Below are 17055 nucleotides of genomic sequence, written 5' to 3' on the forward strand. Positions count from 1 at the left end.
GTAATCTAACAAATGATTCTTTCTGCCATTGTAACCGTTATCTGATTATATGGTTTACCGATGTTAAATTTGTTGCTGGTCCGGTGCAATAAATATTACAATGTTCCATAACACATCAACCAGCCTGTTCTCTATTCAGAGGACTCGGATGCTGCTGAGAAAATTTCAAATTCTTTGACATACAACTTATTTTTAAAGTCACAGAAATAGTTACTTTCTCTGGTAACCAGTTACTTTCACCATAAAGTAATTCAGTTACTTTTTGGAAGAAGCAGTAAGTAACTATAATTATTTTTTAAAGTAACATGCCCAGGACTGTTGAGGAGAGATGTAAAAGGGGGCTGGGTCCATGGTTAAGTGATATTTTCTGTTACTACATGTTGTATCCTTCATTTCCCTGTAAGGCTTTCCCTTACTCATTAAATAGCAGAGGGTGCTCGACAAGGGTTGGAACAACAGAGACCCGGCAATTAGGCTTCTAAGCTTTTTTTTTTTAACCCAGCCTGCAGCAGAGCAGCACACTGCAATGTGCTGACACCACCATCAGCTATTCTAAACCTCTTAGCATGGTGACATCCCGAGAACATGCTAGTTGGAAATATGAAAAACCTGCAATCAAAGCTTCAGTTTTGTAGGGCCGCAAATAACGATTTTTTAATAAACAATATATGGGTTGATTAATCATATAATTTAATCGATTAATCGGATTTTTAAAAACACATTTTTTATTTTCTTCCTATATGAAAATATTGAAGTTTGGACGGATAGAAAAAAAGTGCACAAAACAACAGAATATTCTATAGTATAATACATTTTTTAAAAATCCAAGTGTTTGTCGGGTATCTTAACAAAAATACTCTCTCCCTACCACCTCATCCAAAAATCATATTACATTTAGACTTAATATACAAACCAAAAATAAAGAAGCAACAATTTAGATATCATGTGTAGCAAAATTTGTATCCACCAAAAAATATCAAAAACGTAAGCCTACTTTTCAAAATGATGTTAACGAATTTTGGGTTTGGGTCAAATCTTCAAATATGATAAACATTCCCAATGTGAAAATGATATAACATGCTTAGGAATCTGCCCCTTGTGTTGAGTTAATCATTTCGTTTTCATTTTACTTTTTACCTTATTAATTTTATCTTCGTATTTTCTCTCCCTATTTTTACAGCTTTTTCTTTTCCCTTGACAAATTGTTATCTTTGTATTGTTTGACTTTTATGCCAGCTTGTTTTAAAATGATGCAATGTTCAAGAAAAATCTGATTTAAAAATGTAGGATACTTTTAGAAAAACAGTCTCATAGCACCCTCTGCCAGATCAAAGTGGTACTACAACCCTACAACGACATCCAAAGAACTTAATTGCATTGATTTAACGTTGACGAGGTAATTAGTTTCAAACACTTTTAATAATCGATTTTGATCGATTTTATGGATTCGTTGCTTTTGAGTAGAATTTTTTATCAATCTGGATGTCTCCGTTACAGGCATTAAAATCATTTTGTTAGGGTTTTTTTTTTAAAACACTTATCAACGCTGGACCTCGATTATCATGCCATCATTAGATCTGTAAGCAAACTAACATACTAAATCAGAGTAGTTAAAGCAAGTTTTATTAATTATTTTGGTGTCAATAAGCAACACCACTAGTTCGTCTAAAGGCATGCGATGATAACAACTCTGGTGGGCTGCAACCATACACAGAGTAGTGAACTGAATGTATGCTGGAATTTAGAAGTATTTTTCAATTCGATTTAAAACTGGAAACGGCGGCCCTCAACTTTCCTTTTTTTATTTTTGGTTGCCATGGGGTCAGCTCAAATTGTCACAGAAAACCAAAGGCAAGGTGGCTGAGGGGTTACTGCCATCTTGTGAAATAATGTTTTTTTTGTACGAATATTTTTCAGACTGCATTCAACATTATTGGCAAACCACACATTTTATGACAGAGGCTGTAGGCCAGTAAAAAAGTGATCACGGGCAATACTTTGGACATGCCTGACGTGCCCCATATTAAGGAGAGTGATTTTTAATATCTAATATTAAACCATTGTATGCCGTGTCCTGTACTGGATTGAGGGTGGCGTAGGAAAAAGAAAACGGTCTACAAATTGATGATCATTTTTAGAGAAGAGAAATGCCTAAAGTCTGGCCCTTGCACTTCGTTTTGAAACCATTATTAATTAAAGAAAAGAAGGTCAAAATGAGCCTCAATGATACAGTAATTTTGGAAGGGAGACAAGTTTAAAGGAGTATAATTTGTTGATATGGGCCACATGTTCTGGAGCCAATATTTCATAAATTTAAATAATATAACGTCACAGAAATAAAATATGCTAAAAAAATAGCTTTTGTCTGTAGAATGGGTTTTGCTTAAAATACATGGTATGACTTTCTCAAAAAAAACTAAATATTTTCCTAGCATGGCTCTTTGGGTCATAAGGGTTTCCATTCCCTGGTGTAACCCCTTAACAGCCCTTTAATATTCGCCTAAAATCCAGATCCAAGTTGTACCAAAAGTAAATTGAATGCTCTTTTTGAACCATTTGGAGAATATGGACGGTTTTAGTCTCTTTTGAAAAAGGTCATGGACTGAAGTTTTGTCCCAAACTAAAATAACAATTACAAGTACTACCAACATTGGGTAATCAGAGTTGGAACACAGAATTTTTTTGTTTTTCTCCTAACACACACACACACGCTGCCCGACTTATGAACGAGAGGTTCCAGACGATCTTTCGTTAGTTGAATTTGTTCGTAAATTGCTTCAGTTCTATAATTTGTATTTTTAAGGCTTGTATCAGTAACCTGGGTTGCTTGGTACTAAAAAATAAACATTTCATAAAATAATATGCTCTATAAACAGAGTTTAACTTACTTTTGGAAGATGAGCTTCAAAAGGTACTCCTCCATGGTAATAAAGTGGCCAAAAAAGAGCAATCCAACCATTTTCTCAACCGCATTAAGCTTTCTGATTCCCATTTAATTTCAAAAGAAACGGCTCGTCTCTTCTTTAAACTAACCATATTGAATGAATTGAATTAAACAATACAAACGGCAAAGTTCTGAGCGTGCTGGAGATTCAGTATACGTAGCATTGCATGTTTACACACGGACTAGAAAGAAGATTTTTTTTCTACTTCCGGGTGGATGCTTGGTGACCTCTCACAGCTCCAGATGCCGGTAGCGGCGGAAAGAAGCACTACAGCGATGTCCTGTACTCGGAAAAAGGTGCACACAATACAAAATCTAACTTACAGCAATGTCACTCTTAACAGAATTTTGTTGGCTAACCAATGTGTCAATCATCACTTGATTTGGTTACAAAGCTGAAGGAGGCGATGTCCGTTTTATAGGCTAATGCGGTCTGTACACAGTGATAAAATCCTGCTACTGGCCAAAAGTGAAGTCAATCAAAAGGTCAGAGGTTGCCAGCCATATTGGAAAGAATTTTACGATTCGTTTATTTGTAAATTGAAATTATTTGGCAAAACGAACTGATTACAACAAGGAACGCCCAAAGATGCAGAAATGCTTTTAGGTGAATTTTTTTGTATCTGTCAGCATTATCGTGTGTTTTGGAGTAGATATTTTACTGTCACGGTTGTATTCACTGTACAGTCCTTAATGTAACGAGTCCATATTTGCAGACAATAATTTCATCACCTGACTAACGGGGGACATAATTGGTGAGCTATGCGGATTTAATAGTTTACAAGTATCTTGTTTCAGACTAATTGTGATATTGCTGTGATGAGTATATTTTGGAAGCCTCATATCTTGAATCTTACAGGTTTAAACTTTCCAATGATATGTGACATGATGTATTTCAGTGACTGGTCAAACTGTGAAATCACGTCTTTTTTTAATCAACAGTCTGACAGCCTGCCACCGAGCCATCAGAACGTTAAGGGGTTAAAGGAATACAACACATGTTGATTTTAATGTATTATTTTTTGCCCGTTCCTAAACATTTGAGTTTTAAAACTTCAAATTTGATTTATATAGTGCCTTTGTATTTATTTTTGGTTAGAATATGGCGTATGTTCAATTAAAGATGCATTTTTCGTTCTTCCGATTTTTCTGGCGTTTATCATCATTTTCCACACAATTAATTCAGCTTCATAGTAAATTTAAGAAAAATAAATAATACTTATCTGATTATTCAAAACATCTTTTCAATAAAGCCGACAAGTCGTTAGTTGCAGCCTTAATACAACTGTTGGTAAGATAGGCTTGTCCAAAGTCCGGTCCAGGGGCCAGTCATGACCCGTGATAAGTTTATTACTGGCTCACAGCCTAGTTCATAAAATTAATAAGAGGTCCGCCAGTAATGTTGACCGCAGTAAAAAAATCAATTTGGACCAAAACAAGGAAATTCACCATTTCATCAGCTGATGCAGTAGCCCTTTGGCCACCTTGGCCTTCTGTGAAAAATTGCGACTATAAATAAAACATAGAAAGTTCAAAAGTAGGAATTCTGACATTTTTCACCGAAGTCCGAAAGATGCGTCTGCTTCATTTGCCAAGAGACTGTGGCTGTTTTCAATAAATACGTTATCAAGAGGCGCTGCCAGACGAAACATGCTGACTACAAAAAGTTAACTGGAAACAAACGATGTGAAAACGTGAAGCAACTGGAAGCTCTTTTATCAGCACTGTCGCACTTAGTCAAGAGACTGCGAATCAAATGAAAACACATCAAAGGCATGCTATGAGGTTGCGACACTGACTGCAAACCTTTCCCGGAGGGTGAAATTATTACATTTTCAGCTTGCCAAATCTGATGCGCTTTCTGAAAAGTTTAGAGCGTAACAGCGTTAGTTACCGACGGTCAAAAGCTGTGCGTTACTTTTGCTGCAAAACGTTAACGTGGCCTGCAAACCTAAAAGGTTTTCTGCTCACCTCAGGGTTGTTTATGTCACATATTTTCGCATCATGTCATCATTTAAAGTAGAGAGAACAAATAGTTATTTAGCGATTATGCGCAGAAAGAAAAGGCGAGTGTGGGCTGAGTCACGAAAAATGTGATCCCTATATTTGACAGTCCCCTCAATGGTACGACAAACGACTCGTGTCTTTGCGAACAAAACAACCGACTTCCCACAAATCAACAGCTGATTCTCTCTGGGACGCCTAGTTTATCTTGTGATTGGTCAATATGCATTTTCAGTTGGCCTCTGTGATGTTGACTTCAAGGAAGGAAAAAAGGTTCAAGTCGTTTTGGATTTAATCTTTTCTGTAAATGTATACATATTTCAATTACATTTCCTGTATTTTCAGCGTTAAGGTGTTGAAATAAAAATGTAAAGATTATTCTTTTATCTTCTTTTATCTTTTTTTTGTTTGTTTTCCATTTTTGCCTTGGTTTCTTTATTTTTCTTTTTATAAGTCATTCCATGTATTATGTCGAATAATGATTGGAAACGTAGGGAACAAAAAGCAAAAAAAAATACCTAAAAAACCGTTTGAGACCTGAAAAAGACGTATCTTTTAGAGAGCCGAGTCGACAAAGCCGGTTCCCTAAAATAATCAGAAAAACAATCTCTACAAGAAAACTCTGGTCAAAGACGTTACCGTTTCAAATTCTTCGACATGCAACAACTTATTTTTAAAGTTACAGAGATAGTTACTTTCCCAAAACCAGTGAATTTTTCTTTAGAGTTAATCAGTTTCTAACTCAAGTTACTCCCCACTTCTCCAAAAAGTAACAAATTACTTTAAAAAAAACGTGCCCAACACTGGCTGTTACTTCCTAGGACTATGTTTTAGCATTTACTGCCTGCCACAGGCTCGTAGCATAATAGAACAATGTCAAGTGCACGATTGTGACTGGCACCACCCCCCCCCCCCCTCAGTGTCCCTTACATCATGTTAGCACCATTTTAAATAAAATCAGCCATCCCACACACTACAATAGCAACCACAGCGATAAAGTTAGAAGATTGGGCCTTGCATGAGGCATCCCCGTGTTAAGGAGAAGGGATGGGCATGGTAGGGCTAATGTGGCCTTGTAGCCCCGGCTTCTGCTCCAGCATGCGGCTATACAGCTCTACTCTCGTCCCTCGTATGGCAAACACGGAAACACATAGAACAACAACAGCGCGATCAAAACGGCATTTTAGCCATTGTAGCTAAGCTACACTGCTCGCTACAAAAGATTAAAGGTAACGAACTACGGAAGAGAAGTGGTGGTCAGCCCTCGAGCGCGAAATCGAAGCAAGTTGCGTTTGAAGCGGTTCGCGCAAACATTTTTCAAACGAGGGATTCGTTTCCGCGTTCCTATAACGTGTAAACGCCACTTCTCACCTGGTTCCAAAACGGGTTTATGGTGGCGACGAGACAGGCGGTGCGTTGTGAGCTGGGACGAAAGAAGAAGCGATCGGAGTGAAGGACGGCGGCCGTTGTGTGAAGCAGGAGGGAGGAAGGGGAGGAGAAGAAGGAGGGCAGAGGAGATGACGCGGTGAATAAACAACAGCTTCCTCCTTTTTTATTTTTAATGACAATTAACAACATGCACTAAACGTCATTGTTTTTCGATCACGTTTTAATCGTGAACATGATCCTACCATTTGAATGATGGCTCATACAACACATTCATAATAGTAAATCAAAAACGTGTGATACAGTATGTCTTTATTAGAGCATAATTAAAATAAAGAGTCCAAGTTAAGGTAGAAAAAGCCAGTGCCACATTTGTGACGATTTTCTTTCAATGTGACGTCACTTTGGCCGCGTCGAGAAAGTCCACAAGATGGCGGCATTACTCCTCTTACATTTTTTTTTTACTCCGTATTACATTTTTTTACTGCATTCATCTGCGAAATGATGATGTGGACAAACAATTTAAACACCACAGAGCACTATCACACAATGTTTACAAATCAACTAAGATTCCTCAAATATACTGCAGTCTCATGACATTAGCGTACTTTTGCTTTATTGATAATAATACATTAATAACATAATATCCATCCATCCATTATCTGCACCGCTTATCCTCAGTAGGGTCGCGAGGGTGCCGGAGCCTATCCCAGCTATTTTCGGGCAGTGGGCAGGGGACACCCTGAACTGGTTGCCACACAGAGACAGACAATTCACTCGCACATTCACACCTAGGGACAACTAACCTGACATGCATGTTTTTGGAATGTGGGAGACATGCATGTTTTTGGAATGTGGGAGGAAACCGGAGTGCCCAGAGGAAACCTAGGGAAGCACGGGAAAAACATGCAAACTCCACACAGGAGGTTTGATCTTATGACCTCAGAACTGTGCCGCACACACGCTAGCCACTGCGCCGCCGTGCTGCCTTATTAATTTAAAAAATAATTGAAAAAAATAATTACATTTTATCAACAAAAATCATGAACATTTATTAGCAACTGACCGTGAACCGTCTTCTGCAACTCTCCCCCGGATAGTTGTAAGTGGCACACCAAATATGCTGACAATTTTTAAACTTTGGTGCCAGGCAGCACCCAAAATCTGTGTGCTTTACGAGGAATCTCAAACTGTGCATGACCAGTGCATATATTCTACATGCAGAGGGCACTCGATTATTTATAAAGTATGTATAATGTAGTAATCGATTTGGGCATTTACAATAGCAACAATTATCCAGAGCAATACATAAAACAGTTTTGGAAAAATATTATCCCATGGCAGGTTTTCCATTTTATCTGCTAAAGTCACAGAAACACAGCCAAAGTAATGCATTTTTGTTCACTTCTGATTGCACTGGTTCTGTAATTTGTAGAGTTCTCTACCTACAGGGGCAGGACAGGCATGACCAATGTCCAGGAAAAATAATTTATTTTATGGATCAAGCCCAAGCTCCCACCCACCAACTTTGATTGACAGCTAGAGTCAACTTGAAAAAAAAGCAATGATTTAATATGCGATCGGTCAAAACGTCATGTGGCAAACCAACATTAAAAAAAGCGTTTGGAAATACAGAAGGGCATTGGGAAAAAAAATTGTTTTGAAAAAACAAGGAACTTAATATAAATAGAACCATGACAATTATGTATAATTTAATTATGATAACATTTTAAATCAAATGTTTTCCTAAAGGCCTTTTATTTACAAGAGGCCGTTTTTATTGATTTATTGTTTGTTTAAAGTACGTTTTTATTAATTGAATGTTCATCTAATTAATTGTCTTGTGGCACACCTGGCCTCCATATTACGTAGTTTCAGCATTGACAATCCGAATGTGACGTCACGTTTTGCTTTTCAACTTGAAAACAAAATGTAATGGTACAGTATTCGTATGCAAAGTTGACACGTTTTGTTTTTGGAATGATGATATCAATTCTCCCGAAGAACCTGGATGTGGTTAAAAATAGTCAAAATGTGTGTTTTTTTTTCCATTGAATCTTACAGTTGAGAGTTGGGTGTTTCATTGTAAATTTTTGTTTTGCTTTTGTTTTATTTTACCAAACCAATTACATAACCCCAGCAGTTTATCTACTGTAGTACATATAGTTTTATCATGATGTTCAAGATCGTTTAATGTTTTATTTTGTTCAATAAAGCATTTTACGTATTATTGACGGTTGGTGTTCACTTTTAAAGTCCTACATCCAACCACATTTGTGCGAAAAGACAGCTAACCTATAATACTTACAACTTAGACGAAAACAATCCAATTGCAAAATAAAGCATTTTGTTATCTATTAATTACTGCATTTATCTGCGAAATGATGGTGTAGAAAAACAGTTTCGACACTAGAGAGCACTAACACACAATTTTTAACTTTAATTAAGAGGCCTCAAGTACAGCATAGCGCAGTCTGATGAAGTTAGTGTCCCTTTATTTGATTTTTAACTTATGGCAAAGGTCAATATTTTATTTCAAGAGTTTGATGGCAAATTGTTGTCCAGATTTTTTGCAGTTTGTCTGGCATATCTTGGTGGTCTGTCAGGGTGTTTACCAAGATGGACATCGGAATTTGATATAAAAATGTTACATTTCCGACCCGAGAGTCAAGAACAGTATTCTATTCATATTATACTCCAGTTCTTCATTCACTTTATTGTTTAGCTTCTCACCTAATAATGTGAAGTCATTACTAAAGGTGGGTTGATCAATCCAAATAATATTAGCATACTATTAGCAATACTGAGGCAATACTGTTGTCTTAAAATAAATTCTGTCTTCCCATTTTAACTATCCATACATCCATCATCTGCACTGCATATCCTCAGTAGGGTCACGGGGGTGCTGGAGCCCATTCCAGCCATCTTCGGGCAGTGGGCAGGGGACATCCTGAACTGGTTGCCAGTCAGTCGCAGGGCACACAAAGACAGACAACTCACTCGCTCATCACACCTAGGGACAATTTGAACCGGCCAATTAACCCGACATGCATATTTTTGGAATGTGGGGGAAACCGGAGTGCCCGGAGGAAACCCACGCAAGCACCAGTTAGAATTTTGAACCCCAGACCTCAGAAAATAAGGGCCAAGTACTAACCACTAATCCGTCAAGCTGCCCAAGTCTGAAATTATGATTTTAAAATAGGATTTCGAGCTACTATTTTTCCAGTTAATAATGAGTTGTCTGCATTGGAGGCTGAGAATAAATATTTTCTATTGCTTTTCAAACTGTCCATGCTTTATTCCCAATTAAAACCAGTGTTAGCACGTTACTTTTTTTAAAAAAATTATCTATAGTTACTCACTTTTTTTTCCAAGAAGCAACTGAGTCAGTAACTGATTTTCTCATTAGTAGAAGTGACTAGTTACCAGGACAAGTAACCTTTCCGTTACTTAAAAAAAAAGTTGTCAAAATTACAAAATTTTGTGCAGGCTTGGGGAATAACGGAATACATGGAACGTCAAAAATGATGTTGGAAAGCTGTTTGGATTAATTTTCATTTTGTTTCTGTCGCATTTTATGTTAGTTTTGCCTGAGATCAAAGAGATCAAAGCCAGGAGAGAAAGCTTACCACGTGTTGTGAGTCATAATTTTATTCATATTTAGTTTCTTGTGTCTTTCATTAGCATATTTGGTATTGGAGTAATCCAAAAGTAATTGAAAGTAACCAGCTCGGTGGCCTTGGGGGTATGGCGCCCGCCCCGAGACTGGGAGGTTGTGGTTCAAGCCTCGGCCGAGTCATACCTAAGATTTAAAACATTGGTACCCGTTGCCTCCCTGCTTGGCGTTCAGCATTAGGGGTTGGAATTGGGGGGTTTGGTTACCTAATGACTCCCAACACCTCAGTTGGGTTGAGCGAGGGGGCTGGGAATCCCCTCCTCTGAATCAATCTCCCAAAAAGAGACAGAAATGACTATGGGGTTTTGGGGTTTTTAAGGGTTATTGTTCTATCTTCGTTATTCATTATCCATTATCCGTTATCGGTCAGTTCATAATACGCTACAAAGCCTAGGAGCCGGGACACTTACTCTCAGCCAAAAGGCCAAGCTAAGGTCCTAGCCCTAAAGCCTTGCTGCGATCATTGCGAATGCACCGTTCCCGGAGGTACTGCAATACCGGGCCGATGCGTGGAGTGGACAGAGCAAGCTCTTATTCCATCTCCGGATTGCAAAAATCAAAGATCATGGCAAAGGCCAAGCTAAGGACTTACATAGCATCAAAGCCACAGTCCAAAAACAACAGCCACTTCCCACTAGGGGGATATGGCTGTGGTATATATATAATATAATTGAAAGTAATCAAGTTAAAGGATCCCTACCCAACCCTGAGTAATGGTAACGGCATTGTAATGGCAGTTAGATGACCCCGTTTATTTAAACATGGTTATTCACAACACTACCGATAACAGTAGACAAGTAAACATACGTGGATATATCGCTGGATGTTCTAATTCTAGTTCTCATCACATGACATCTTGGTCATTTTAAAAATAGTTGATGATGTTGAAAAGGCTCCAGAGACAATCTACATGTAAATACTAGGGCCAAGGTTATCCATCTCGTTGAGATGGGCGCTGCCACTGTTCTGTCGACATCTGGTCGTGCGGAAAAGAAGCGTATTGCGTAACTGTCGATGAGAAACAGACATTGTGCGAGAGCAGGATGAGAGAAGAATTTGTAGGCAAAGCCTTGGTAACATAGACTTCTTTTGTCATCAAGCAAAACCAAACAAAGTATGAATGCTCGCATGCATGCCTTGAATACTTTGGTTAAAGATTCTGCACTAATTTGCATGTCTGACTAGTTCTGAAGAGTAAAGATAGCGTGTAACAATCGCCAGCATGGAAATGCTAACAAAAAAACAGCTATCTGAAGAATATCACAAATATAATGACTTCAGTATGGTTGCTTTCAGGCTTTTTATGACATTTGACATTCAAATAATAAATATATGAATAGATTTTAGGTAGTGAATGTGTTCTTGACTCTAGCCACCTTCCACTAGGGGGATATGTGTATATATAGAATAAAATAGAATAGAACAGAATAGAATATACCTTTATTGTCATTGTCAAAATGGGATGAACATATTGTGATTAAAAAAACTGGGCGTGGCACTCCAGTGTCACATTTAGCAGCGAGGATAAAAGAAAACAAAGAAGATAAAGGAACAAAGAAGATAAGGTTATAATTCACACAATATAAAGGAACAAAGAAGATTTTTTTTTTTTGGTTTGAACAAATTTATTGACACTAAAAACAGAAAACAATCATGACAATCTCAACAGCAATTAAGCATATTCACAATATTATATTCCAATATTACGTTTTTAACAGCAAACACAAAGTGAGGTTTGAACAAACCTTCTCGAAAATCAAACATATTCACAATTTCATTATATAACATCTTTGTTAGTGTCAATAGATCCGTCCAGGCCAAAGTCGATTGTCCTCGGTCTGAACAAATCCACCGACACCAACAGCAGCAAAACACAGCCATCAAGCATATTCACAATTTTTTTATATTTGACAATATGACATGACGATATGACGTTTTAACATTTTTTCCTGACATTTTCAACATCAATTAAACAATTTCAGAGTTATTTTCTTTTACAGTAGTTAACCAGCGTGTAAAAGGCAATACTATTGTGCAAGGGCATAGCTCTGCCATCCCACCCTCCCAAGCAGCATTCTTCCAGTCCTCTGTGTGGGTCCTTTCCCTTCTGCGTGGGTCCTCTCCCTTCTGGGTTCCACAACCCAGGCCGTTGCTGCCGGGACTCCCACAGTGTAGCTCCGGCTCCCCCCTCCGGGTGGGTGCAGACGAGTCTTCTTTATGGCTGCGTCCTAGGCCCGCCGCTCGCAGATTGTATGGTATCTGCAGCCATTTGGAGCACAGCCACGGGGGGGATCTGCCTGCACCTCCATACCAGCAGGTTTCTGGAGGTCCAGATGGCGTCCTTGATGGCGGCGAGAGTGAGCCAGTCCCTGGCAAAGTCGTTCGGAGGCCTCCTCGACCGACTCACCCCGTAAAGCACGTACTGTGCATCAGGGACCTCTCCTGCTGGCAAGTCCGGGAACTTTCCTAGTTGTTCGGCCATTGTCCACAAGACCTGGGCAGCGCTGCACTCACAAAAAAGGTGCCTCACCGACTCCTGGGCGCCACAGCCAGGTCGAGGGCACGTCGAAGTCGCTGACATTCCTCGGTGGTGCATTACAGCTCTGACTGGGAGAACTTCATGAGCCACCATCCATGACAAGTCTCGTAGTCTGTTTGGGAGGGCAGGATGATTGACGTTGCTCCAAACCGTTGTGGATTCGCCAAACGCAAGCCCCCGCACAGGGCTTACTGTAGCTCGCTCTTGCACAATAGCAATAAGGGCCCTGTGGTTTTGTAAAGTGTGACATTCTTGTGTTTCCAAATCAAACTTCTTCAAAAAATCCCGAATAAAGAGATGTGTTGATGGCAAGTTAAACGAAACTGGAATCAAACGATTGTCTGGTACAAGCTTTAGCTTCCGCAAATATGAGCCCATCCAAAAACGGGTCATTGCTTGACTTTTCGGGTTGTTGGGTGGGCCCACAGCGTTTTGGAAGTGGAGAGAGACATATTTGCTTCCCAGGAAAAGCTGGAGGTCAGGCACTCCTTTCCCCCCTTTTTCCTTTTTCTTTTTCATTGTATCTCTTTTTATCCTTTCCCACTTTGTGCCCCAGACAAAGCGAAAGATGGCTCGGTCCAGTTGTAACAGCACGTTTCTTTTAGGCATAAAAATTAAACTGATTGACAAAAGCATTGGGAGGATGATCGCTTTGATGAGTAGGACCTTCCCCTCTATTGTAAGTTTTCTTAGTGACCAAAAAACAAGTTTTTGCTTAACTTTCCTTGTCACGGCATCCCAGTTGGTCTCGCCTCCTCCATCCGCATTGAATTTTATCCCTAGGAAGATAAGGTTATAAGTTACACAATATTTACACAAGAAATGTGGGCATGTAGGATGTTACATACAGTTTTGGGATCGTATTAGTGCAATATACATTAAGTGCAAAAATAGTCAACATTGTGCGAGAGCAGGCAATGACCTCCAGACTAGGTAGAGAGCAACCAATAATTCTCTGGGCTGTGTTGATGACCCCCTGAAGCGTTTTCCTGTCTGCTGCTGTGCACCCAGCATGCAACACCGTAATGGAGTATGTTAGAATGCGCTCCACTGTGGCTTTGTAAAAGGACACCAGCAGCTGCTGTTTCAGATATATAAGAGTGGATGTCACTCAATTTCTTGCGTCTTAACTCTGAAAAGACCGAAATGTTAGTCATTGGTCCATCTAAATGCCGTGACTTATTCTCAAAAACTGCTGTGAACATTGGCAAATGTCACATCACACAGAGTGACTCAGTTAAAAATTTAGGTGTCATATTTGACCCTGATTTATCCTTTGAAACGCATGTAAAGAAAATTACTAGAACCGCTTTCTTCCATCTTCGTAACATTGCTAAAATCCGTTCAATACTGTCTCAGCCGAATGCGGAAATTATAATTCATGCGTTTGTTACCTCCCGTCTCGATTACTGTAATGCACTACTCTCTGGTCTCCCGAAGTCTAGAATCAAGTCTCTTCAGCTGGTACAAAATGCCGCAGCGAGGCTTTTAACTAGGACAAAAAAGTACGATCACATAACACCGATTTTGGCTAACCTGCATTGGCTCCCAGTTAGCCTTAGATGTGATTTAAAGGTTCTCTTAGTATTATACAAAATCATACATGGACTTGCTCCCTCTTATCTTTCAGATCTGATTTCCCCCTACGTCCCGGTCCGAAGCCTACGATCTGAGAGTGCCGGTCTTCTGGTGATCCGAAGAGCAAAGAAGTGTTCTGCTGGTTCGAGAGCGTTCTCCATCCGGGCACCGGTGCTGTGGAATGCTCTTCCCCCTGAGATCCGATCTGCAACCTCAGTGGAAATGTTTAAATCTAAGCTTAAAACTCACTTCTACTCCATAGCATATGAATAACCTACTCTTCTCGTCGGCTGAAAAATAGTCTGTGTAATATAGTGTAATAATCTGTGAAGCCCTTTGAGACTCTTTGTGATTTAGGGCTATACAAATAAAAATGACTTGACTTGACTTGACTATATATGTGCGGCTCAGTTCTGAGGTCGTGAGATCAAACCTTCCTGTGTGAAGTTTGCATGTTCTCTCCGTGCTTGCGTGGGTTTCCTTTCCACCCACATTCCAAAAACATGCATGTCACGTTGATTGGCCGGTCCAAATTGTCCCTAGGTGTGAATGAGCGAGTGAGTTGTCCGTCTCTGTGTGCCCTGCGACTGGCTGGCAACCAGTTCAGGGTGTCCCCTGCCCAATGCCCGAAGTTAGCTGAGATGGGCTCCAGCACCTCCCTGCCCCTACTGAGAATAAGCGGTGCGGATAATGGATGGATATATATATATATACAGGGAGTGCAGAATTATTAGGCAAGTTGTATTTTTGAGGATTAATTTTATTATTGAACAACAACCATGTTCTTAATGAACCCAAAAGTCTCATTAATATCAAAGCTGAATATTTTGGAAGTTGGAGTGGGGCTTTTTTAGTTTTAGCTATTTTAGGAGGATATCTGTGTGTGCAGGTGATTATTACTGTGCATAAATATTAGGCAACTTAACAAAAAACAAATGTATACCCATTTCAATTATTTATTTTCATCAGGGAAACCAATATAACAGCTCAACATTCACAAATATACATTTCTGACTTCAAAAACAAAACAAAAACAAATCAGTGACCAATATAGCCACCTTTCTTTGCAAGGACACTCAAAAGCCTGCCATCCATGGATTCTGTCAGTGCTTTGATCTGTTCACGATCAACATTGCGTGCAGCAGCAACCACAGCCTCCCAGACACTGTTCAGAGAGGTGTACTGTTTTCCCTCCTTGTAAATCTCACATTTGATGAGGGACCACAGGTTCTCTATGGGGTTCAGATCAGGTGAACAAGGAGGCCATGTCATTAGTTTTTCTTCTTTTAGACCCTTTCTTGCCAGCCACGCTGTGGAGTACTTGGATGCGTGTGATGGAGCGTTGTCCTGCATGAAAATCATGTTTTTCTTGAAGGATGCGGACTTCTTCCTGTACCACTGCTTGAAGAAGGTGTCTTCCAGAAACTGGCAGTAGGACTGGGAGTTGAGCTTGAGTCCATCCTCAACCCGAAAAGGCCCCACAAGCTCATCTTTGATGATACCAGCCCATACCAGTACCCCACCTCCACCTTGCTGGCGTCTGAGGCGGACTGGAGCTCTCTGCCCTTTACCGATCCAGCCACGGGCCCATCCATCTGGCCCATCGAGACTCACTCTCATTTCATCAGTCCATAAAACCTTAGAAAAATCCGTCTTGAGATTTTTCTTGGCCCAGTCTTGACGTTTCAGCTTGTGTGTCTTGTTCAGTGGTGGTCGTTTTTCAGCCTTTCTTACCTTGGCCATGTCTCTGAGTATTGCACACCTTGTGCTTTTGGGCACTCCAGTGATGTTGCAGCTCTGAAATATGGCAAAACTGGTGGCAAGTGGCATCTTGGCAGCTGTACGCTTGACTTTTCTCAGTTCACGGGCAGTTATTTTGCGCCTTGGTTTTTCTACACGCTTCTTGCGACCCTATTGACTATTTTGAATGTAACGCTTGATTGTTCGATGATCACGCTTCAGAAGCTTGGCAATTTTAAGAGTGCTGCATCCCTCTGCAAGATATCTCACTATTTTTGACTTTTCAGAGCCTGTCAAGTCCCTCTTCTGACCCATTTTGCCAAAGGAAAGGAAGTTGCCTAATAATTATGCACACCTGATATAGGGTGTTGATGTCATTAGACCACACCCCTTCTCATTACAGAGATGCACATCACCTGATATGCTTAATTGGTAGTAGGCTTTCGAGCCTATACAGCTTGGAGTAAGACAACATGCATAAAGAGGATGATGTGGTCAAAATAGTCATTTGCCTAATAATTCTGCACTCCCTGTATATATATATATATATATATATATATATATATATATATATGGCTGGCAACCAGTTCAGGGTGTCCCCTGCCCACTGCCCGATGATTGCTGGGATGGGCTCCAGCACCCCCGCGACCCTACTGAGGATAAGCGGTGCAGCTAATGAGATGAGATATATATGTATATATTTATATATATATATATATATTGTATATAAACATTCACTTGATAAATTCCACAGATGTACGTACAAAATGCATGATTGGAGCAAAACACCAAGTGTTTTTAGTAAGAAATTGGCATTTTTAAATGGCCAAAAAAATAGTTGAATTTTTTTCTAATGAAGATTTTCTCTTTTATCATTGGTCCTATAGTAAAAATCTGTAGTGATGTAAAAATGCAATTGAGGGTCAGTTAATAGTACTCCGTCTTCCATTAGATCCACTTTGTGTTTGGGTTGGGCGTAACAGCATGAGATCATTGGGCTCTTGACAGCTCGCAGTACTTTGCAGTGTCGTACACACTGGGTGTGTTGGGGCACTTCAAGTTCACGTTCAAATTCAAAACACATCCCAGGAGAAGGCAGCAAGAGATTACGTAAAAGCCTTATTTCCAAGAAAAAAAAAGTTCGTATGTACGCACGTTTCTCTGCAGCTGGTAGCTCACTCGAGG

General features: G+C 39.7%; 1 protein-coding gene and 1 pseudogene across 1 annotated transcript in view; both read right to left on the bottom strand.

Moving 5' to 3' along the window:
* Positions 1-6484, bottom strand: part of LOC148368016 (uncharacterized) — a 30211-nt gene extending 23727 nt beyond the window's left edge. Inside the window, exon 1 of the mRNA XM_088334733.1 lies at positions 6320-6484. The gene's annotated coding sequence lies outside the window, so the exon portion shown is untranslated. The remainder of the gene's footprint in view (positions 1-6319) is intronic.
* A 3993-nt stretch (positions 6485-10477) lies between these two features.
* Positions 10478-10597, bottom strand: LOC148368017 (U2 spliceosomal RNA; annotated as a pseudogene).
* Between the last annotated feature and the right edge of the window lie 6458 nt (positions 10598-17055).

Source organism: Urocampus carinirostris, chromosome 4, assembly GCF_059441175.1.
Source record: "Urocampus carinirostris isolate Australia breed hairy pipefish chromosome 4, RoL_Ucar_1.0, whole genome shotgun sequence".
Classification (NCBI taxonomy): domain Eukaryota; kingdom Metazoa; phylum Chordata; class Actinopteri; order Syngnathiformes; family Syngnathidae; genus Urocampus; species Urocampus carinirostris.